Below are 26,262 nucleotides of genomic sequence, written 5' to 3'. Positions count from 1 at the left end.
AAACAAACAATTCTGTTTTGAGTAAGAATTAATAGTAGTGAATGTGCAGCTTGATCTCAATATGTAAATAAAGCAAGCTGGTACTGCACTTCTGGAAATTATATCAAAATGGAGAAGGTTGCCATCTGTTAAGAAGTTTTTGCTCTTATTCATATGAATCAAATACAGTGATGCCTTGTCTTACAAACTTAATTGTTCCGGGACGAGGTTCTTAAGGTGAAAAGTTTGTAAGATGAAACAATGTTTCCCATAGGAATCAGTGGAAAAGCGATTAATGCGTGCAAGTCCAAAATTCACCCCTTTTGCCAGCCAAAGCACCCGTTTTTGTGCTGCTGGGATTCCCCTGAGGCTCCCCTCCATGGGAAACCCCATCTCCGGACTTCTGTGTTTTTGCGATGCTGCAGGGGAATCCCAGCAGCGCAATAGCGGGTGCTTCGCTGGCAATGGAAGTCCGGAGGCGGGGCATCCCAGCGGCGGTGGTGGGTTTGTAAGGTGAAAATAGTTTGTCACAAGAGGCAAAAAAATCTTAAGCCCCGGGTTTGTATCTCGAAAAGTTTGTATGACGAGGCATTTGTAAGATGAGGTATCACTATATATGGGTAATTATCCTAATTTTCAAAGATAAGCATAGTGCCTTAAATCCTATGTTCAAACCTATATTCATTTATTTGGGAATAAATCCAGTACAACAGAAATATTTATTTATTTATTTATTTATATTTTATTTAATTTTTTTATTTATTTATTTATTTATTTTATTCATTCATTCATTCATTCATTCATTTATTTATTTATTTATTTATTTTATTTGTATGCCGCCCCTCTCCGTAGACTCGGGGAGGCTCACAACAGTGATAAAAACAATACATAATGACAAATCTAATAATTAGAATCTAAGATAACAATTATACATATAAAAATCTAAAAAAGAAACCCCAGTATATAAAATCATACATACAGTCATATTATGCACATAAACTACATAGGCAAGGAAAAAGTGCCTCAGTTCCCCCAAGCTTGACGACTGAGATGGGTTTGGAGGAGTTTACGAAAGGCAAGGCGGGTGGGGGATTTGCTCCTGACTAGATAAATATATGATTAAGCTGCCATTTCTTGAAAAATGTTAATACTGTACACTTAAACATTACACTATCTATTCCCTAATTCCAGCAATGGCTACCGGTTGTAAAAGTTCCATGATTTTTTTTCAGAGAAGTACAAGTTCTTTCATGTGTCCATTTATTTTTACACAAAGGCTTAAATCTGTCTTTTTGTTCCTATCCTATCAAATGAATCTTGCTTGGTATTTAGACAAGTCCATTTGATTTTCTAAAAAAAATGTGTTTCCTGGGGCCACAAAAAAAGTAATAAGCCATAAGAAAGCAACTAGATTTCAAACAAGTTAAAAAGGAAAATAAAATAAGTTTTGACCAACTGCTGTTCTAACTGCGAGGGAATGTCCAACTGGTCATTTATTGTTTAATCTTTGAAGATTACAAAATACATTGTTCCCCAGTGTCTACTTAAAGAAGGTGAAAAGGCTTTTCTGCTTCACTTGACAAAGATTGTTCAGAAGAGGATGTGCTACTAAACTAATCAAATAGAAATTCTATGTGAAGTGAACAATCCTTTTGCAGGTGAAGTGACCTTTAACCTCCTTAAGGAGGAAACAATCTTGGCCTTCCTGATCTTCTCACTAATAATGATACATGCTGAGAAACTCAGGACAGAAGAAATACAAAATCCTACAATGCCATAATTAGGATCAGTGAAAATACACAAAATAATGGGCAAATTTTCAAGGTCTAGATTTCTTCATCAAGCAAAGTGTTTTAAACATAAGAGAGGACACAGTACTTGAATTCATATATGTTGTGGTTAGCTGTGGCCCAGCTCCTGCCCCAAGGACTGTGGATGTGGGGGAGACATCCACATGCTGCAGGCCTGTTTCTCCCCCCCCCCCCCGTGGAATCTGATGATGAAGGCTCCTCTGACCAAGAAGACATGAGTGACAGGGAGGAGGAGAGTGTGGCAGACAGCTCAGGAGATCAATTATCTAGCTCCTCCTTGGATTCAGAACAGGAGTTAATGATACAGCCACGCATGCGGAGAGCGATGCATAGGCAACAACAACTGAGAGATTATTATCAAAGAAAATGAGGCCACCTGTGGTTGGGTGGGGCTGTGGTAATTAGTGAGGCTGCTATAAATAGCAGCCTGTGGGTTTGGCCATTGTGGAGGATTATCTGATCTTTGTGATTCCTGACTGCCTTGCTGACTTTGATCTCTGTGTGCTGATTTTTCCCTGCTTTGAAACTAAACCAGAGCAAAGTGTGTTTCACTTTGTGAAAGAAGAAGGACTGTGAATTGCCTCACAGCTGCAAGCTAAGCATCACAGAACTGATAAGGGACTTGTACAAATTACCAGTTTGTTTGGAGACAAGTGCTCTTTGCTATACCAAAAGAGGGCTTAGTTTATTTGAATTTTCGGTATAAAGAACATTGTTTTGAATTTTCAAGCGTGTGTGTGTCTGAAATTTGTACCTGTGCATTTTTGGGAGAAGTCTTATCAGAGAGCCCGACAGAACAATATAGAAGTAATAAACAACTATATAATCTTATCCTCATGTCTGTTTTGTTATTTTTTTCCCCAATAGTTCCAATTCATAGATTCAGAAATTGCCTACAATCTTCTGAATTTTTATTGAGCTTAATGGTGTTGATTCTGGAATCAGTTCAACTTACTATAATTTACTAGAAGGAAAAAAATTGTAAGAAATTAAAATAATTCTGTGTGAAGTAGTGTAGGGTTTCCTGCCTAAGCAGGGGGTTGGACTAGAAGACCTCCAAGGTCCCTTTCAACTCTGTTGTTATTTTTTATTGTTATTGTTATTTTATTATCGAATGCTTGGGCAAAAGCAGGAAGTGATCTCGTTCAAGGTATGCGATTCACTGTCACAAATCCCCAGCTTACAAATAGAATGGGCAGGCTCTATTTCATTCGTAAGTCAAAGACTACCTGTATAATGATTTTACTATAAAGGATACTTGAAACCCTTGAAAAGTGTTCGGAAACTTCAGATCGTGCAGAACGCGGCCGCGAGAGCCATTGGGGGCTCCCTAGATTCGCCCACGTTTCTGCAACACTCCGTGGCCTGCACTGGCTGCTGATCAATTTCCGGTCACAATTCAAAGTGTTGGTAATGACCTTTAAAACCCTACATGGCATTGGACCAGAATACCTCCGGAACCGCCTTCTACCGCACGAATCCCAGCGGCCGATAAGGTCCCACAGAGTTGGCCTTCTCCGGGTCCCGTCGACCAAAAAATGTCGTTCGGCGGGCCCCAGGGGAAGAGCCTTCTCTGTGGCAGCCCCGGCCCTCTGGAATAAACTCCCCCCAGAGATTAGAACGGCTCCCACCCTCCTTGTCTTTTGCAAATTACTCAAGACCCACCTTTATTGCCAGGCATGGGGGAACTGAGACATCCTCCCCCAGGCTTTTATATTTTATGTTTGGTATGTATGTGTTGTATGGTTTTAAATTGCTGGGGTTTTAGATATGTTTTATTTTAATATTAGATTTGTTTCACTGTTATATTGTTTCTATTGTTGTGAGCTGGCCCGAGTCTTCGGAGAGGGGCGGCATACAAATCTAATAAATAATAATAATAATAATAATAATAATAATAATAATAATAATAATAATAATAATAGTAATATAACTGAGAAAAAGCTTTGGCAAATCTGAAACAAAAGGTTAAGGAAAAAAAGATATACAGTACACTGCTCAAAAAAATGAAGACTTAAAAAAAACAGAATATAACTTCAAGTAAATCAAACTTGTTGTTGTGAGCCGCCCCAAGTCTTTGGAGAGGGGCGGCATACAAATCTGATTAATAATAATAATAATAATAATAATAATAATAATAATAATAATAATAATAAAAGTGAGAAAAAGCTTTGGCAAATCTAAAACAAAAGGTTAAGGAAAAAAAGATATACAGTGCTCAAAAATTAAAGGGAACACTTAAAAAAAACAATATCACTTCAAGTAAATCAAACTTCTGTGAAATCAAACTGTCCCCTTATGAAGCAAGACTGATTGACAGTCAATTCCACATGCTGTTGTGCAAATGGAATAGTTGTGCAAATGAAATATTCGATGAGAATATTTCATTCATTCAGATCTAGGACATGTTATTTGAGCGTTCCCTTTTGTTTTTTTGAGCAGGATATTTTGCCATAATACATTTAAGATTAAGGATAACAGTTGTTTGGGGGGCAGCACAGCCTTTTCCTTTTCAAAATCTAATAAATAATAATAATAAAAATATTGTACAGTGTATCTTCCTTTTTATATGCATGTGACACTCATACAGTGAATAACTTCTATTCAGCCTTTTTCTTAGTAAACTCAGACAGCTAATAAATAAATTCTGATAACTTCCATAGGTGTGTGTGTGTGTGTGAGAGAGAGAGAGAGAGAGAGAGAGAAGTCTTTTAAAAATAGAAACGCAATAATATATTGTGCGTGTAACAATAAAATACTGGTTTCATTTAGTATCATCTCATATTGCAACTGACATCTGTTGACAATTAGCATTGCTATATGGTACATTCTCTTTTTCCTGTTATTTACATAGTTTTAATTACTTGTTAGTAACCTATAGCTACCAAGATTATGGCAAGGTAGGGGGTTGTATATGTGTGATTTATTCCTGGCAAAGAATTAGAGTTTTAGGCATTTAATTGAATGTAACAGATCCTTCCACGACAGTCAGAGAAACCCAAAATAACATGAGCCCTAGAGAAAGTCAATATAATGATACCTAATCTCCTTCCTCCCATGTTGGATTTCGACCAGATTTGAATGTCTGCTGAGCCATGAAACTCCCTGGATGACCTTGGGCCACTTGCCAAGTCTCAGCCTAACCTTTTCAATGTCCAATTTAAAAAAAAAACCTTTATTTACTCAGCTGGTGTAAGAGAGATGCATTATTAAAAAATAATAGTAGATACAGTACTGTATATTGAACATTTATAATTCCTGTTGTAGCTAAACTGTTTTTAAAAGATACAAATATTTAATTGTCCAAATACCAAAAATAAAGCTACAGTGATACCTTGTCTTACAAACTTAATTGGTTCCGGGACGAGGTTCTTAAGGTGAAAAGTTTGTAAGACGAAACAATGTTTCCCATAGGAATCAATGGAAAAGCGATTAATGCGTGCAAGCCCAAAATTCCCCCCTTTTGCCAGCCAAAGCACCCATTTTTGCGCTGCTGGGATTCCCCTGAAGTTCCCCTCCATAGGAAACCCCACCTCCGGACTTCTGTGTTTTTGCGATGCTGCAGGGGAATCCCAGCAGGGGAATCCCAGCATCGCAAAAAGAAGCGCTTTGCTGGCAACGGAAGTCCAGAGGTGGGGTTTCCATGGAGGGGAGCCTCAGAAGAATCCCAGCAGCGCAAAAATGGGTGTTTCGCTGGCAACGGAAGTCCGGAGGCGGGGCATCCCAGCTGTGGCGGTGGGTTTGTAAGGTGAAAATAGTTTGTAAGAAGAGGCAAAAAAATCTTAAAGCACGGGTTTGCATCTCGAAAAGTTTGTATGATGAGGCATTTGTAAGATGAGGTATCACTGTATTTAGTTATACTACACAGTGTAAAGAAAGATGGAAAGCAATGGATTCAACAGGCTGCATTGGCATAAGTCCTACTGAAACAAATGGGTTTGGGTACAAAAAACCTATTTTATTTATGTGTTTTCTGTAGACATGGATTGTATGTATGTTTGTATAGTCAGCTTGCTGATGCAAAACCATAACTTGTTAAATTTGTCATAGTCAGAAGTTTCAGGCTTCGCTTTGATTCTGGAGTGCTGCTTTTCTACGTACAAGTAACCCTCAACGTACAACCACAATTGAGCTCAAACTTTCTGTTGCTAAGTAAGAAATTTGTCAAGTCAGTTTTGCTTCATTTTATAACTTTTCTTGCCACGTTTATTAAGTGAATCACTGCTGTTTTTAAATTGGATCTGGCTTCCCCAGTGACTATGCTTGTCAGAAGGTCTCAAAAGATGACCCCATGACATTGGGACACTGTAACAGTCATAAATATGAACCACTTACCAAGCATCCGAATGTAAATCACATCACCCTGTGGATGCTGCAATTGCCATAATGTGAAAAATTGTCATATGCCACTTTTTTTCAATGCCATTGTAACTTTATTTATTTATTTATTTATTAATCAGATTTATATGCCGCCCCTCTCCGTAGACTCGGGGCGGCTAACAGCAATAATAATACAATGTAAACAAATCTAATATTTAAGTTAATTTAAAAAACCCCAATTTAAGAAACCAATCATACATACTGACATACCATGCATAAATTTTATAAGTCTAGGGGGAAGGGAAAGTCTTAATTCCCCCATGCCTGACGACAGAGGTGGGTTTTAAGGAGCTTACGAAAGGCAAGAAGGGTGGGGGCAACTCTGATATCTGGGGGGAGTTGGTTCCAAAGGGTCGGGGCCGCCACAGAGAAGGCTCTTCCCCTGGGTCCCGCCAAACGACATTGTTTAGTTGACGGGACCCGGAGAAGGCCAACTCTGTGAGATCTCACTGGTCGCTGGGATTCGTGCGGCAGAAGGCAGTCCCGGAGATATTCTGGTCCGGTGCCATGAAGGGCTTTATAGGTCATAACCAACACTTTGAATTGTGACCGGAAACTGATCGGCAACCAATGCAGACTGCGGAGTGTTGGTGTGACATGGGCGTATTTAGGAAAGCCCACGATAGCTCTCGCAGCTGCATTCTGCACGATCTGAAGTTTCCGAACACTTTTCAAAGGTAGCCCCATGTAGAGAGCATTACAGTAGTCGAGCCTCGAGGTGATGAGGGCATGAGTGACTGTGAGCAGTGACTCCCGGTCCAAATAGGGCCGCAACTGGTGCACCAGGTGAACCTGGTGAACTGTTGTAAGTTGAGGACTACGGTATTATTAAAATTCATAGCAAATTCTGAATTAGGATATAGAACAATTCAATATGTCCAACTCACCACAGCAACTTGCCATGGGACAACTTACCACAGGACCACTCACTGTGGGACAATTCAACGCTGTATTAATCGTTTCCTTCAGATATTTTTATTATTGGTGACCTACTTTTTGTTGAAATTATTAAGGTATGTGCAGAGCAACCCTTGAGTTATCAAGAACATGTAGTAGATATGAATAATTATTCAGTCACATGCACAGATATGTTAATAGAATAGAATAGAATTCTTTATTGGCCAAGTGTGATTGGACACACAAGGAATTTGTCTTGGTGCATATGCTCTCAACGTACATAAAATAAAATATACATTTGTCAAGAATATAGTGTTTACTTTAAGAAACAGAACAGTCCAAATAAACAGTCCAGGTCATACACGTTCAAATCAGTCAATCTCTAGAGGTACAATAAGTTTCTTACTAGTTTGTCTTAGTTATATATATTCAACAAAGATATTACAACTTACAAACACATCACAATATAAGAGAGAATAACAGCATAGCACAGAGATCACTATGAAGTCAAAGAATCAATCAGAATGAAACAACAGCAAGAACAAAATCATGATCTCTATCTCCCTCTTATGGCAACTTGCAATACTACACCCAATCAGAACATACATTTTAAAGCTATATTACATCAATCCATACAACCATACATTGTTGGCTTGTATATATATTACCAACTCAACCGTTTGGACAGAGTACTAACAGTAATTATTGTAACTGTTATATTTCTGGCTTGACTTTCTTTATTTTATTATTATAGCCATAGGCTCTGTTGAAATTAATGTAACTTTTGTATTTATTGAATTGTCCCATGGCAAGTTGGCCAAGTTGATTTGTCCCGCGGTAGGTTGGCTGCGGGAAGTTGTCTCATTCCACTGAATTATGCCTCAGTAGCTTCTGGAGTGATGATTCTTTTTCAATAGAGCTTTAGATCCTTTTTTATTTTTTAATAACTCTGATATAATTTTGGGTGAGTAATTATTTTTGGCCTTTTGTGCGCACTGTATGTTAAAATGGGCAGTTTTGCAACTCTGCATTTAGCCAAGGACCTGACCTGAAAATGACTCAATTTGCTGCTTGGTTTAAAGCATCTTTCTATTTGGAGTGAAAGATTTAAGATGTCAGAAATTTGTTAGAGAGGTTTTTTTTAGTCTACACTACTGTATAACAGAATGGACTTGGTCTGCAACTTTAACTGTCCACTTTATTGATTGATTGATTGGATTTGTATGCCGCCCCTCTCCGCAGACTCGGGGCAGCTAACAACAGCAATAAAATAGCATATAGTAATAATCCAATACTAAAACAGTTAAAAACCTTATTATAAAACCAAACATACGTACAAACATACCATGCATAAAATTGTAAAGGCCTAGGGGAAAGAGTATCTCAATTCCCCCATGCCTGGCGGCAGAGGTGGGTTTTAAGCAGCTTACGAAAGGCAAGGAGGGTGGGGACAATTCTGATCTCTGGGGGGAGTTGGTTCCAGAGGGCCGGGGCCGCCACAGAGAAGGCTCTTCCCCTGGGTCCCGCCAAGCGACATTGTTTGGTTGACGGGACCTGGAGAAGACCCACTCTGTGGGATCTAACTGGTCGCTGGGATTCGTGCAGCAGAAGGCGGTCCCTGAGATAATCTGGTCCTATTCCTATTCATTCAAGCTCTGTTATATTTCATTGTGCTGTCTTAGTAGATTATTGTGATTAAGGTTGAACCATTAGAATGTCAGGGGTTTGCAGTCATTTCAGACCCCTTAAATGTTCTCCAGTTTTAGAAAATTGCTAGAGTCTAAGACAAACCCACTCGTCTTAGTTCATTCGGGAACAGAAAGGTATAGTTTTTTGAGTTGTTTGTAGGCAGAGAAGGGCCTATTCAAAATTTGATCATTCTGTTTATAAAAAAACATGTAAAATAATATATGATGTTGGATTGCATCCCTCAATTCAAATAGAAATATTTATAATTTTCTTCACCTAATATTTAGACAGTTTGCAAGCATCTTTTTGTTTCCACTCATCCTCTGCCAATTCTTGCCTTAAAGTTCTGGACTAAAAAGATGGTAAAAATTAAAAAAACTACTGTCCAGTTCTACAACTCCATCAAACTCGTACCACCAGACAATGTCAGTTGTCATTAAATTAAATAGAATAGAATAGAATTTTATTGGCCAAGTGTGATTGGACACACAAGGAATTTGTCTTGGTGCATATGCTCTCAGAGTACATAAAATAAAATATACATTTGTCAAGAATCATGTGGTACGACACTTAATGATTGTCATAGGGGTCAAATAAGCAATGAAGAAGCAATATTAATAAAAATCTTAGGATATAAGCAACAAGTTACAGTCATACAGTCAACATGGGAGGAAATGGGTGATAGGAATGATGAGAAAAACTAGTAGAATAGAAGTGCAGATCTAGTAGAAAGTCTGACAGTGTTGAGGGAATTATTTGTTAAATATTAATATTATTCTAGAAATCATTCTATAACCCACAGCTTTATCATTAGAAAGTGAGGGAAGAAATCTGAATTCCTTGGGTTCCAATTTCCATTTAATTACTGGTTTGAATGAACTAATTGTGGAAATCCCATATAGATTGTAGGAGGAGGTCATAGAATAGTCACTGCAAATATATTTCTTTTTCTTTTTGCTCAGATTTATGTTTTTTGCATTTTTGCAACACTATGGAAATTTAATAGTTTAAAAAAACTCTGTATCTTAATCTGCTTTCACAATGGAAATGTTTCAATGTCCCAAACAAAGATTAATAAAAAAATAAAGTACATAATTAAATATAATGCTATATAAATAAAACTGATAAAATAAATGTAAACAAGAATTAAAAATGTAAAGTATTAATTAATAAAAAGGTTACACGTATACCGTATCAGTTTATAATCTCGTCACTGTCCATGGATGGTTGTGAAATTGAGATATTTTCATTCGATTACCCAGTACCTGCTCTTCTAGATATCTGATGGTGATCTGGTCTTGGTCACCTGAATAGGACATCCCTCCTGTTTTTACAATATTTTATGGCAGATTAGACAACCTATGACATACAGAGAGGGGCGGCACACAAATCTAATAAATAATAATAAAATAATAATAATAATATTAGGTAATTTTTTTCAGAGATACAGTATTTCCTTTCCTAAGCAGAATGATCATGGGTGGGCAAAAGAGCAGGAGAAGTGAGAGTGATTCTCAACTTCTTGCTGACTTCCTTATTGAGTTTCCTTTTGAGAAGTTGGCCAGGAGCATCATAATTCATTATTTACTTACTTACTTACTTACTTACTTACTTACTTACTTACTTACTTACTCACTCACTCACTCACTCACTCACTCACTCACTCACTCACTCACTCACTCATTCACTCACTCACTCACTCACTCTCATTTTGTCATTCTTTCCAGTAATGTATTGCTCTGTATTCAGGGCTGCTATTGCAGAGTACAGTGGTATCTCATGATACAAACTTAATTGGTTCCAGGAGGAGGTTTGTAAGGTGAAAAGTTCGTAAGACGAAACAATGTTTCCCATAGGAATCAATGTAAAAGCAAATAATGCTGCAAATCCTTCAGGAAAATCCAGAGGGCAGGGAGGAGCAGCTAAAGGGGGCGGGTGGAAGAAGCAAGGCTAGGCTAAAGGATGAGTGGAAAGGAAGAAAGGCAAGGGGGCGCCCCTCCCTTTTCTTTCTTCAAAAGACACCCTTTCAGTGCCTCTGCAAGCACGCTGTTCTCCTACTTTTTAAAATGCAAACTCTTTCCCCCTCCAAGCCGCCCCTCCCTTTTCTTTCTTCAAAAAAGGGAAAAAAAGAAACCCCTTCATCCCAACAGCAGCGGCTTGGCTTCATAAAGTGAAAATAGTTCGGAAGAAGAGGCAAAAAAATCTTAAACACCGGGTTCGTATCTCGAAAAGTCTGTTAGAAGAGGCGTTCTTAAGATGAGGTACCACTGTATATGGAAGTTTCAGCAGATACACAATACAGCAGTACATAGTTATATGTTTCTAGAGAAGTGATGGCGAACCTTTTTTCCTCTGGTGCCGAAAAAGCATGCACGCACACTATCGCATATGTGCGAGTGCCCACACCCATAATTTAATGCCTGGGGAGGGCAAAAACAGTTTCCCTCACACACACACACCCTGGAGGCCCTCTGGAAGCTGGAAATGGCCTGTTTCCCAAATTCTGGTGAACCTAGTAGGCTCATTTTTCGCCCTCCCCAGGCTCTGAAGGCTTCCCTAGAGCCAGGGGAGGGTAAAAATTCCCTCCTCAAGGCTCTATGGAAGCCCCAGAAACTCCCTCCCAGAGCCTCTGTGCAAGCCAGAAATCAGCTGGCCGGCACACACATGCACATTGGAGCTGAGCTAGGACAATAGCTCACGTGCCAGCAGATATGGCTCCGCGTCCCACCTGTGGCACCCATGCCATAGGTTCGCCATCGCAGATTATATCTCTCATTCATGAATTGTCTTAGTCACCATTTGGTTTGTGAGTCTAATTCAAGATGTTGGTTTTGACCTTTAAAGCTAATATCGAATGACCTAAGTGCTAAAGCCCACTGCAACAATATCGCCAAAAAAGCTTCTAGAGTTGTTAACCTGATCCTACGCAGCTTCTGCTCAGGCAATCTCACACTACGCACAAGAGCCTACAAAACTTTTGCCAGACCCATCCTAGACCCATCCTGCTCATCTGTCTGGAACCCATACCACATCTCGGACATCAACACCATTGAAAATGTCCCAAGATATTTCACCAGAAGAGCCCTTCACTCCTCCACTCGAAACAGAATATCCTATGAAAATAGACTAACAATCCTAGGCCTAGAAACCCTAGAACTACGACGCCTAAAACACGATCTGAGTATTGCCCACAATATCATATGCTGCAATGTCTTACCAGTCAATGACTATTTCAGCTTCAAACACAATAACACAAGAGCACGCAACAGATTCAAATTTAATACGAACCGCTCCAAACTTGACTGTAAAAAATATGGTTTCAACAATCGAGTTATCGAAGTGTGGAACTCATTACCGGACTCAATTGTGTCAACCCCTAACCCCCAACATTTCTCCCTTAGACTCTCCACGATTGACCTCTCCAGGTTCCTAAGAGGCCAGTAAGGGGCGTACATAAGTGCACTGGTGTGCCTTTCGTCCCCTGTCCAATTGTCTTTCCTTTCTTTCACCTATCATATATATTCTCTTCCTTTCATATATCCTCTCCTCTAAGTTCACTTTATCCTTATATATATTACTACATGTCTATTTTTCTTCCTATATATTTGTGTATTGGACAAATGAATAAATAAATAAAATAAATAAAGGCATGGAACTGACTTATTTGAGGGACTTTGTCACTCCTGTTACATCTATCCAGCAAAGACAAAGTCCATGGTCCAAATCACAAAGACCTCAAGCCAAAATTCCAATTCCAAGGTCCACAAACCAAAGTCCAGAATCAGAGGCAAAGTTCCAAGGCAAGGGACACAGTGGCTGAACAAATGTACAATCCGAAATGGAAGAAACGTTCTCACGCTGCACGGCTGGGATGAATAGCTGCTAGCTGGTGCAACTCTTTAGGAGGGATCCTCCTCGCAAGTAGACCTCCATTGCGTCTCTCTTCTTTCGGCCCTGTGTGCCCCAGGATCTGGCAGAAGATAAAGTTCCCGCTCATTGGTTGCAGCTGTGCCCCTTCTCTTTCTTCTGCTTCTGGCTGGCTTTCTAAGCCTCTTGGCTACAGCTGCATTTCTTTCTTTCTTTCTTTTATTTATTTATTAGATTTGTATGCCGCCCCTTTCCGTAGACTCGGGGCGACTCACAACACAATAAAACAGTTCATGACAAATCTAATAATTTACAATTTAAAATATTAAAAAAAACCATTATTAAGCAAACATACATACAAGCATACCATACATAAATTGAATAGGCCCGGGGGAGATATCTCAGTTTCCCCATGACTGACGACAAAGGTGGGTTTTAAGGAGTTTACGAAAGGCAAGGAGGGTAGGGGCAGTTCTAATCTCTGGGGGGAGCTGGTTCCAGAGAGTTGGGGCCGCCACAGAGAAGGCTCTTCCCCTGGGGCCCACCAACCAACATTGTTTAGTTGACGGGACCCGGAGAAGGCCCACTCTGTGGGACCTAATTGGTCGCTGGGATTTGTGCGGCAGAAGGCGGTCTCGGAGATATTCTGGCCCGATGCCATGAAGGGCTTTAAAGGTCATAACCAACACTTTGAATTGTGACCGGAAATTGATCGGCAACCAATGCAGACTGCGGAGTGTCTTCCTTCCAGTAATGTATTGCTCTTCCTTCCCATTGTCAGCCAGCCACTTGTCCAATCACTCTTCTGGCCTTCTAATGTTCTTGGTCTTGCCCATCCCCTCTTGGTTCAGTGTCCCCTGCTTATTCCACCCAGTCACTCTGCCACACCTTCCTCCCAAGTTTCTGAAGAAGACTTTTCCTTGTCATCTGACGCCACTTTTAAGGCATCCATGACCCTACCCTTATCTCAGGCAGAAAATTGGTGGGGTTGGATATGTGTGAAATACAATCTGTGGCCCTTGCCCATCGTTGGCTCGACATACAGATCAAAGTAATTTCATATTACAGTGTTCCCTCAGTTTTCGCGGGGGATGCGTTCCAAGACCGCCCGCGAAAGTCGAATTTCCGCGAAGTAGAGATGCGGAAGTAAATACACTAATTTTGGCTATGAACAGTATCACAAGCCTTCCCCTAACACTTCAAACCCCTAAATTGCAATTTCCCATTCCCTTAGCAACCATTTAGATTATTACTCACCATGTTTATTTATTAAAGTTTATTTTAAAAAAATTATTAAAGGCGGATGAAAGTTTGGCGATGACATATGACATCATCGGGCGGGAAAAACCTTGTTATAGGGGGGGGAAACCGCAAAGTATTTTTTAATTAATATTTTTGAAAAACCGTGCTATAGACTTTTCGCGAAGTTCGAACCTGCGAAAATCGAGGGAACACTGTACAATCTATTTTTGTTCTAAAATACAGGATGATCCTGAACTTTTTTTAACCTCCCTTTCAAAACAGCCGCATGAATGTGTACCTTTTTGTCTGACTGCAGAGGAAATCAGTTCAGGAAGTTTGGAACAAAGCAGAAATGATTCCAAAATGAGAATCAAACCAGTGAGGGGAGGGGGAGAAAGAGGAGAAGGACGGTTTTATTTTGGTGCACAAGGGCATCAGAAATAGAGCAATTATTTATACTCAAAACCAAGCTATAATAGATGGAGAAAACTATTTGAATGAAGCCCAAGGTCATGATATAAACGGAACATTTACATAGTAATATTTTTAAAATAATTTCCAATAGTTTGTAATTCAATCACTATATTCTGGTAATTTTGAAGTTAAGAGTGCTGTAAATATTCTGAAAGATATTTTTTTAATTAAATGTTTTATGAAGTCATCCTGAGAATTTCTGCTTAGAGGTAGTATGGGTATGGAATTGTTTACTCAATAGAGTTGGAAGGGTCCATATTGGTAGTTGAGCATTTGCTAAATGCAGGAGTTCAAATTAAATCTTCAGTAATCTGCACAGACACAGCTAAGTAATTTATTGCATATCTGCTTAAACACTTTTAGTGAATGAAAGCATAGCTAAACTGCAATTAGTTGTAATGTCAAACTTTATTTTACTTTTTACAGTTATGTCATTCTGCTCACTCACATTTGTAATTGACTATTAGTTATTTCACAAGTATTGTTGAAAATCTCAAAAGTGGTCCTCTTATACTTTTCCTTGCTTTCTGTTTCCCAAATGCGTAATTTTGCATTTGTGTAAATGCAAAGTTTGTTTTTAATTCTATTATTTTTAGTTTATTTATATAATTTATGAAGATTGTTTGGAATGTTATTTTTCCTTCTAAGTAGCAATCCATTTTGGGCCATCTAAAAATTTGATAAGCATTGCCTTCTCCTTCTCAATCATGTCATAAAGTATTGAAAAGAACAGGCCTATACTATTTCCTGTATTTTATCTTAGGATGGATATATGTTTATCCCAGGCATGTTTAAATTCAGTTACTATGGATTTACTAACCACATATTGTTATCCATTCAGCATATTTTGGTTTGGCAAAGACATGATTTGGCTGCATTAGAATGTTTAATACAGATGACAATAAAGCCTTAAACAAAACAATTGATTGCTTTCTGACAAGAATAGATTTCAGGGCCTTTATATGTCTTTTTCAGATATCTTTCTCATCCTTAATAAGTGAAGCAATACTTTACAGTTTGGTGAAGTCTGAAACACATGCACACACCACACCACCACCACCACCCACATACATACACACACACTACCACACACACACATATACATGCATACATACTGCTCAAAAAATAAAGGGAACACCCAAATAACACATCCTAGATCTGAATGAATGAAATATTCTCATTGAATCCTTTGTTCTGTACAAAGTTGAATATGCACAACAGCATGTGACATTGGTTGTCAACCAGTGTTGCTTCCTAAGTGGACAGTTTGATTTCACAGAAGTTTGATTTACTTGGAGTTATATTGTGTTGTTTAAGTGTTCCCTTTATTTTTTTGAGCAGTGTATATACATATACAGTGGTACCTCATCTTACGAACGCCTCTTCTAACGAATTTTTCAAGATACGAACCCGGTGTTTAAGATTTTTTTGCCTCTTCTTCCGAACTATTTTCACCTTACGAACCCAAGCAGCTGCTGCTGGGATGAAGGGGTTTCTATTTCCCCCCTTTTTTGAAGAAAGAAAAGCGAGGGGCTGCTTGGAGTAGGAAAGATTTTGCAGAGAACAACGTGCTTGCAAAGGCACTGAAAGGATGTCTCTATAAGAAAGAAAAGGGACGGGCAGCTTGGAGGAAAGATTTTGCAGAGAACAATGTGCTTGCAAAGGCACTGAAACGGTGTCTTTTGAAGAAAGAAAAGGGAGGGGCGCCCCCCTTGCCTTTCTTCCCACTCACCCTTTAGCCTAGCCTTGCTTCTTCCACCCGCCCCCTTTAGCTGCTCCTCCCTGCCCTCTGTTCGCCTCCCTTCTAAAGTTTGGGATTTTCCTGAAGGATTTGCACGCATTATTTGCTTTTACATTGATTCCTATGGGAAACATTGTTTCATCTTACGAACTTTTCACCTTACGAACCTCCTCCTGGAACCAATTAAGTTCGTATGATGAGGTACCACTGTAATTCCTTCCTACTTGAAGCCACTAGTTTCCAATTAATTAGCATCACCACATCTTACACAAATTGGTAAAATAAAAATAAAAGGAATTGGGTCTGATTTGAACATGTTCAGGTGATAGCATGACAGCTTACTTCACTCATGGTATTTCTTTACGCCAGACCCAGAAGCAAATCCACCACTTTAAAACTCTAGCATTTCACTGTCGTTTGTGAGATGCCAAGTTGAACTAGATAGAAATGGTTCAAGGTCTAAGCATCGCCTGGTGCATCAGTTGCGACCCTATTTGGACCGGGAGTCACTGCTCACAGTCACTCATGCCCTCATCACCTCGAGGTTCGACTACTGTAATGCTCTCTACATGGGGCTACCTTTGAAAAGTGTTCGGAAACTTCAGATCGTGCAGAATGCAGCTGCGAGAGCAATCATGGGCTTTCCTAAATATGCCCATGTCACACCAACACTCCGCAGTCTGCATTGGTTGCCGATCAGTTTCCGGTCACAATTCAAAGTGTTGGTTATGACCTTTAAAGCCCTTCATGGCATCGGACCAGAATATCTCCGAGACCGCCTTCTACCGCATGAATCCCAGCGGCCAGTTAGGTCCCACAGAGTGGGTCTTCTCCGGGTCCCGTCAACGAAACAATGCCACTTGGCGGGACCCAGGAGAAGAGCCTTCTCTGTGGCGGCCCCGGCCCTCTGGAACCAACTCCCCCCAGAGATTAGAACTGCCCCTACCCTCCTTGCCTTTCATAAGCTACTCAAAACCCACCTCTGCCGCCAGGCATGGGGGAATTAAGACTTCTTCTCCCCCTAGGCTGATACAACTGTATGTATGGTATGTTTGTACGTATGCTGGTTTTATACATTAAGGGGTTTTAAGTTAGTTTTTAGTATTGGATTTTTACTGTATATTGTTTATGCATATTGTTCATGACTGTTGTTAGCCGCCCCGAGTTTTCGGAGAGGGGCGGCATATAAATCCAATAAATTGAATTGAATTGAATCTGAGTTGGCCACAAGAAAAGAAACACACAGTTGCAGGGTTTTTTCTACTCTGGTCATGTCTATGTTTGCCTGCCAGAAGTGTTAGCTGAGCCAAGGATTAAGCTGTGCATGCAGCAGAAACAGAAATAGAAAGAATGTTTTGAAAGAAAAGCTGAGCAGCAAAGGTCATCTTGACTCTTACACCTAAATTTGGAGTCCAGTGCCGGAATTCTAGAGGTCAGACATCTGAAGCACACATTTGTTCTTTCTGTTATCTGAGATTGTCATAGATAGAGATACTCAGCGTGCACCTCCAAGGAGCCGGGTTCATTCTTAATGAACATTTGGGAGGTTTACCTTTCACTCTCAAGGCTGCTGAGAAGGAGAATCTCACCATGTGAAAAAAGTGATATAAAAACAACAATAGCACAGTAGTATTTTTAAAATGAACGCCAAAATAAAAGCCAGCAAAATTAATAAATTATATCATGCCAAGAATTATTTTAAAACCCCAATGCTTAGAAGTTAGTTGGGGGTAAGATCAAAAGCAACATGAGAAAATATTATTTTACTGAAAGAGTAGTAGATCCTTGGAACAAACTTCCAGCAGACGTGGTAGATAAATCCACAGTAACTGAATTTAAACATGCCTGGGATAAACATATATCCATCCTAAGATAAAATACAGAAAATAGTATAAGGGCAGACTAGATGGACCAGGAGGTCTTTTTCTGCCGTCAGACTTCTATGTTTCTATGCTTTAGTCTCCTTTTTATCAGATTTCAGGTCTAGTGAACAAAATTTGAATTTGGACTGCTTCATCAAGCAGATAGACTTCTCAAATAACAATAAATGACGTACATATTACAGTGTTCCCTCGATTTTCGCGGGTTCGAGCTTCGCGAATAGCCTATATCACGGTTTTTCAAAAAATATGAATTAAAAAATACTTTGCAGTTTTTTTTCTATACCCCGTTTTTCCCCGCCCGATGATGTCATACGTCATCGCCAAACTTTCGTCTGCCATTGCTGATTGGCCAAAATCTCGGCCAATCAGCATTGTTATCACACACAAAAATAATTATTGTTAATCAATAATTATGTTTATAAATATCAGGATCACTAAGTGTCTTATTCAATGGTGAGTACTAGTAATAATGGTGAGTAAATGGCTGTTAGGGGAATGGGAAATGGTAATTTAGGGGTTTAAAGTGTTAAGGGAAGCCTTGTTATACTGTTCATAGCAAAAAATTGTGTATTTACTTCCGCATCTCTACTTCGCGGAAATTCGACTTTTGCGGGTGCTATTGGAACGCGTCCCCCGCGAAAATCGAGGGAACACTGTATATACATTATGTAAATTAAGATGTAACTGATTTTCAGTTTTAATGGACTTTATTCTTAATCCTTAACACCAAGGAAGAATTTAATTCTTCAATATTGCTATATTTGAATATTATTTCTATTTTTTTAAAATAATCTTTATTGAGTTTTATTACAAATATAAGAGAAAGAAATAACAAACAAAATAAAGGAAGGTCAATAATGCACATGGATTGATATTCATAACAAATAAAGTCTTAGTCATATTAATATTATTGAAAAGCATAGAATATATAAAATATATAAAATATATAATCGTATTACTATTATTGACAGTAAAGAAAAAAAGGAAACAAACTAAAAGAAGAAAAAAAGAAAAGAGAAGAAAGAAGGAAGGAAGGCGTGAAAGGAAGGGAAGGATAGAAGAGATAGAAGAAAAAAAGAGAGAAGAAGGGAAGAAGATAACGAAGAGAGAAAGGATAAGAGGAAAAGAGAGGGGAAGGTTGCGGTGATAGAATCCATCTAGCCATGGCTAGGATCATGGATATTTACGATGTCCATTTCAATGGGGTAGTTTGAATATTCTTTCCCATCTTACAGGTTTTGTTTCTGTTTTGTATTGAGGGTTGCTTGTTCTGGTCACCGAATGTTGTAGGTAGAATTTATAGATTATTTGTAACAGTTTTTGTACTTATTTATCTTTTGAAGAAAGTTGTTTTCTTGAAATGTTGTGTTTTGTAGTATTAATAAGTATTTTCTTTTGTTTTAGCCATTTGTACCACTTGTCCCAGGCTTGGTAGAAGTCTGGGTCATCTTTATCTTGTAACTCCAAAGTTATTATTTCAGAAGACTAGATTAATTTCTGTGAAGAAAAAAATAAAGCAAATGGGCAAAGTTCACAAAATTGAATTTCTGGTTTCCCTGTTGGGCCACTTTTTGCTCTCTGAAGCCTCCTGAAACCACCTAAGGGAAAAATGGCCCAAAGGGCAACCCGGAAGTCTGTTAGAAACATAGAAACATAGAAGACTGACGGCAGAAAAAGACCTCATGGTTCATCTAGTCTGCCCTTATACTATTTCCTGTATTTTATCTTACAATGGATATATGTTTATCCCAGGCATGTTTAAATTCAGTTACTGTGGATTTACCAACCACGTCTGCTGGAAGTTTGTTCCAAGGATCTACTACTCTTTCAGTAAAATAATATTTTCTCATGTTGCCTTTGATCTTTCCCCCAACTAACTTCAGATTGTGTCCCCTTGTTCTTGTGTTCACTTTCCTATTAAAAACACTTCCCTCCTGAACCTTATTTAAAATGTTTCGATCATGTCCCCCTTTTTCCTTCTGTCCTCCAGATTATACAGATTGAGTTCATTAAGTCTTTCCTGATACGTTTTATGCTTAAGACCTTCCACCATTCTTGTAGCCCGTCTTTGGACCCGTTCAATTTTTTCTAAACTTCTGGTTGGGCCATTTTTTGCTTTTCCCAGGCTTTTCTGAAGCCTGAGGATCACAAAAAACAGCCCAGCGGGAAAACTGGAAATTCGTTTCCAAACTTCCAATTGACCCATTGAGCCATTTTTGTTACATCCGGGTTTCAGAAGTCCAGAGGTTTCAGTGAGGCCTGTGTGCATGCACAAGTGGGACCGGAACGCGAGGTTGTGCACATACATGGGGCAGTGCTGGGGTTGTGTACATGCACAGGAGAAGGACATGGGTGTGGGCACGTGCAGCCCACGCGTCCCCACCTTTTTGGCACACAAGCCAAGAAATTCACCATCGCTGTCCTAGGCTTTTAAAAGACCTTGTATATATGCCACTTATTTTATTTATTTATTTATTGGATTTGTACGCCGCCCCTCTCCGGAGACTCGGGGCGGCTAACAGCAACAATAAAGCAGTGTACAATAGTAGTCTGATGTTAGAAATAATTAAAAGCCCATTAATATATATTAAAAAAAACATACATACATACATACCGTGCATAGAATTGTAAAGGCCTAGGGGGAAGAGGGTCTCAATTCCCCCATGCCTGACGGCAGAGGTGGGTTTTAAGCCCCTTACGAAAGGCAAGGAGGGTGGGGGCAATTCTAATCTTTGGGGGGAGTTGGTTCCAGAGGGCCGGGGCCACCACAGAGAAGGCTCTTCCCCTGGGTCTTAATTAATTAATCTGATAAGTCCTATTTAGTACTAAGCAAAACTATTAATTTTTAGCTGGTCTAAGTTTCATCTCTGTTGTAGGTTTTGTTGTAATCAATCACTTGCATACTCCCTGCTATCATTCCCCCCCCCCCTACCAGTCTGTTCTTCTCTGGGCAAGCGAAGAGGTTGCTCTCTTGAGTCACTGGTGATAAAAAAAAAAGGGTCCATTCCTCCAGCTTGAAACCTCTGAGATTAATTTGCTGTCTCACAGCCTATCACCTGTTCTAAAGCAAGAGAAGGAATGTGAACTGATCTGTTAGCATTTGACCTCTTCCAGTCAGCCTTGAAAAGAGGTCACAGCACTGTAAGGTATCGCAACATGGATGGACAACTTCATGGCCCACTGCAAAAGTGAAACAAATGAAGGTGCTATTTCATCTGTCAGCTCTCTTTGACATAATAAAGTACACCAGATTCTCCAAGCTGAAATAATGATTCTCTTCCCATCCTTTCCAAAATGTTATGACAGCAAGTTCCCCTTATCTAAACTATGCTGCTAACATTAACACTTTCTAAAATGCCCAGTATTGCTGCTGTTGTGCAACTTCAACAGTTCCCAGCCGGGAATGGGGTCAGTCATGACTGGTATCCTGCCAGCAATTTGTGTCTGAGATATCATAGGTTTCAGTATCTTCTGTGCACATTAAAAACTGGCGTCAAGACTATTACATTAAGTATAAAGAACAATAGAAGTACAAAGAACTTAGAATAGAAACAAAACATAGCTACAATTTAATTGGAGGCCAGGAATTTTTGAGCAAGTATGAAAGTCGTTTTATCATCGTCTAATATTAATTTCAATGTCCTCCATGTTTAAAACCTTGCTATCATTTGTAAATACAGTGATACCTCGTCTTACAAACGCCTCGTCATACAAACTTTTCAAGATACAAACCGGGGGTTTAAGATTTTTTTGCCTCTTCTTACAAACTATTTTCACCTTACAAACCCATCACTGCCGCTGGGATGCACCACCTCTGGACTCCCGTTGCCAGCGAAGCACCTGTTTTTGCGCTGCTGGGATTCCCATAAGGCTCCCCTCCATGGGAAACACCACCTCTGGACTTCTGTGTTTTTGTGATGCTGCAGGGGAATTCCAGCAGTGCAAAAATGGACACTTCGCTGGCAACGGAAATCTGGAGGTGGGGTTTCCCAGTGAGGGGAGCCTCAGTGAAATCGCAGCATCGCAAAAACACAGAGATCCAGAGGTGGGGTTTCGAGGACTTTGGTGTTTTTGCGATGCTGCAATTTCACTGAGGCTCCCCTCGCTGGGGTTTCCTATGGAGGGGAACCTCAGGGGAATCCCAGCAGCACAAAAATGGGCACTTCGGCTGGCAAAAGGGGTGAATTTTGGGCTTGCACGCATTAATCGCTTTTCCATTGATTCCTATGGGAAACATTGTTTCGTCTTACAAACTTTTCACCTTAAGAACCTCATCCCGGAACCAATTAAGTTTGTAAGACAATGTATCACTGTATTTATTAAGAATCCATTTGAACAATATTAACCATCTCTTTTGACTTTAGCGTTAGACCCAAATGCATGTCTCTATATTATGATCTGTAAATGTCAAGTGCATGTGTGAATCAGCATTAGATTGTTTATAGCAGATATAATTTCCATATCTGTGATGTTGACTTAATAATTTCATTGATTGTTCAAATATTTGGTACAGAGTTAACTAATACATTAAACTTACTCATAATTTGTAGATATAATTGATGATCAAACGCTACTGAATTTTCAGTACATTTCCACTGTAAAATATTGTAATTAATCATTATAGTTTAACTCTAAATTTATATATTTAGTTGATATTCAGTATTTTAATAACTATCTTGGGTTAATAATATATGATGAATACACAGCTTAAAAAATACGATATCTCCTAAATCGGGTGTCAAACTGGTGGCCCACAGACCAGATGCGTCACCTGCAAGCCACGCCCACTCCAACTCTGCAAAGGGAAGAAACATCATGTGACAGCAATGTGACGCCACAAGTTAGACACCTGTGGTTTAAATAATGTATTCTCTCCCTCCCTCACTCACTCACTCCCTCCCTCCTTCCTTCCCTCCCTCTCCTCCTCTCTTTCTCTCTTCCATGTTTATATGTATGTGGTGAATGGATGAAGCAAATGCATATTGTTATGGAATCTTCAGAAAAACATAATATCACTGAACTATACAAAGTCATAGTTTCTACATTTTGTAGGAATTTGGTAGTACTTAGAAAGAATTAAGGTCTGAAATGGACATCATTAGCCTTTTCTTTTTCTTTTTTTAAAATATATTTTTATTAAATTTTATTACAACAACAAAAAAAACTACTTAAAGAAAAAGTGCCCAACACCGATAAACCCCATCACCATTTAGGGGGTTAAATTATTTGCAATAAGTTTCAATTTCTTCCTTAGCTCCGGTTTACATTTCTATACATACAAAAAGTGATTGGAATTTATTTTTCACATTGTCATCATAAATTCTACTTAAGATATAATTTTTCACCTTATTCCATCATGCCATCAGCTTCTCCAATTTATTTTCATCAAAGTTATTTAATCTTATTTCCATAACTTCGAAGTGGATGGGGTCCACCATATACCAGTACCAATTCTGGATTGTCCATTTATTGCTATCCTTCCACCCTAATACCACTACTGCTTGAGCGCTTCCCAAAGCTGCTGTTTTGATTTCTTTAAATTCTCGTAATTCCCTATATTTAACTAGTGTTGCTAATTCTTTCGTGATTATCCAATTAATGTTTATCGTATTGTTAATTTCATTCTGTACTTCCTTCCAAAATTTTTGAACTTCAACACATTCCCAGAGCATATGCATAAAAACTCCTTTTATTTGGCAACCATGCCAGCAATTTCCTTTTCCTTTCCTCTGGAAGTGTGCTAGTTTTACTGGCGTGAAGTACCATTTGTGTAAAATTTTCCTTCTCATCTCTCTAATTCTTGTGTTCTTTATCTTATATATATTTTCCACTACTTCTTCCATCTCGCTTTCATTAATCCGTAATTCATTTTGCATCATTAGCCTTTTCGGCAAAACCTGTAAACACTTCCTCCAAACAAAAAGCTGTAAGGTGTATTTGTACTCATTCTAGGAGTGTTAATCTAGGAGTGTTAGAACAGGAGTGCTGATGGTGGTAGCATTCTTTCATCTCCTCACAACCATTATTTATATTTTGTAATTTGCCAATAATGGGCCAAAAAAAAAAAAAGAGAACTAATTTTTTTCCATCCATATTTTTCCTCGTGTTTACTGTTTATGCTACATTGCTTATACTTAATTCTGTATATAATTACATCTAAATAATGAAGTTCCAGTCAGAATAAGGATAGAATCTTATGCCAAAATATCTTTGAGGAATCCTCATCAGACTATTATTGAATTTCAATTTGAATATTTTTTTTCTTTAGAGCAATACAGTAAAGCCTATAAAACACCAAGCCATCTATAAAAGCCATTTCTCTCCAAAAACAGGCCGGCAGCCAAACTTAATAAAATGCATAGGCTTATGTACAAAGAATAAGTCATTATCAGAAGATCCAAACCTGTAAAAAGACTTAGAACAGTTAATTGTGGGTGATGAACCTATACCATTTTCCTTTCAATGACATCCTGTTTCTGTAGTACCTAAAGCAATTGAGATATTTTCAGTCAAGATAGTACTGCAAAACAGTCATTACAAACATAAATAATAATACCTTTGCACCACTTATTACCCCTATGAGATTACCACTCTTTCCTTGAAGGACTTAGCAATACAAAACCATGAATAACAATGAGTTAGTTTTTAATAATAAATGGCCTCAAATAAGCTGCTTGTTTGAAACCCTGTACTGTGTTTCCATGAAAATAAAACACCCCTGAAAATAAGCCTTCCTCCAAAAATAAGCCCTCCCCTGAAAATATTTAAATGTATGTGCAGCCAGTCCCTACCATTTCATCTGGTTAGGGTTAGGGAGACAGCTAGAAATCAAGTAAGAAGGCGAAGAGCCTTCTCTGTGGGGCCCCCGAATCTCTGGAGCCAACTCCCCCCAGAGATTAGGATTGCCCCCACCCTCCTTGCCTTTCGTAAACTTCTTAAAACCCACCTCTGTCGTCAGGCATGGGGGGAATTGAGACATCTCCCCCGGGCCTATACAATTTTGTTGTGGTTAGCTCTGGCCCAGCTCCTGCCCCAAGGACTGTGGATGTGGGGGAGACATCAACATGCTGCAGGCCTATTTTGCTCCCGGTGGAATCTGCTGATGAAGGCTCCTCTGACCAAGAAGACATAAGTGACAGGGAGGAGGAGAGTGTGGCAGACAGCTCAGCTCAGACCTCCTTGGATTCGGAACAAGAGTTAATGATACATGCATGCATGCGGAGAGCGATGCATAGGCAGCAACAACTGAGAGATTATTATCAAAGAAAATGAGGCTACCTGTGGTTGGGTGGGGCTGTGGTAATTAGTGAGGCTGCTATAAATAGCAGCCTGTGGGTTTGGCCATTGTGGAGGATTATCTGATCATTGTGTTTCGTGCCTGCTTTGCTGACTTTGACCTTTGTGTGCTGATTTTTCCCTGCTTTGAAACTAAACCAGAGCAAAGTGTGTTTCACTTTGTGAAAAAAGAAGGACTGTGAATTGCCTCACAGCTGCAAGCTAAGTATCACAGAACTGATAAGGGACTTGTACAAATTACTAGTTTGTTTGGAGACAAGTGCTCTTTGCTATACAAAAAAAATGCTTTGTTTATTTGCATTTTTGGTATAAAGAACATTGTTTTGAATTTTCAAACATGTGTGTGTGTCTGAAATTGTATCTGTGCATTTTCGGGAGGATTCTACCAGAGAGTTCAACATAACACAATTTATGCATGGTATGTTTGTGTGTATGTTTTGCTTTTAAATAAGGGGTTCTGAGATATTTTTTAAATATTAGATTTGTTACTGTGTATTGTTTTTATTATTGCTGTGAGGCGCCCCGAGTCTGCGGAGAGGGGCGGCATACAAAATAAACAAACAAACAAACAAATAAATAAATAAATAGGCAAGAAGAGCCCTGTCTTGCTCCATGAGACCCCAAATAATAAGATATCTCCAAAAATAAGGCCATGTGCTTATTTCGGGGTTCAAAAAATATAAGACAGGGTCTTATTTTGGGGAAAACACAGTAGAAATTCTTTTTTTCCTCTCTTCATATACAGTTACTGTCATTGCCTAAGCTCTTTCATTATTGTTTTTAATTGACTGAAGCATCTCAAACAAAATAATCCAGTATACTTCCTTCTTAAAGGAAATGTATTTCAGTGTCTGTGATAAGGAAAGGAAATGATAAGTAATGTGGTGAAGTTTGCTTGAGGTGCAGCCTTTGAGATCTCTTTGAATGTAAAAAGAGCTAATATTTCAAAAGAAATTGGTCGTTTACGCTGTGCTCACAACTAAAGCATTTTCTGCAAGAGACA

General features: G+C 39.0%; 1 protein-coding gene across 3 annotated transcripts in view; it reads left to right on the top strand.

Annotated features, from left to right (window-relative positions):
• ZNF827 (zinc finger protein 827) overlaps positions 1-26,262 on the top strand; it is a 184,077-nt gene that overhangs the window by 89,689 nt on the left and 68,126 nt on the right. The window lies entirely within an intron of this gene.

Source organism: Erythrolamprus reginae, chromosome 7, assembly GCF_031021105.1.
Source record: "Erythrolamprus reginae isolate rEryReg1 chromosome 7, rEryReg1.hap1, whole genome shotgun sequence".
Lineage (NCBI taxonomy): Eukaryota > Metazoa > Chordata > Lepidosauria > Squamata > Dipsadidae > Erythrolamprus > Erythrolamprus reginae.
Note: the sequence above shows the minus strand (reverse complement) of the source record. Positions and strands in the feature narration are given on the sequence as shown.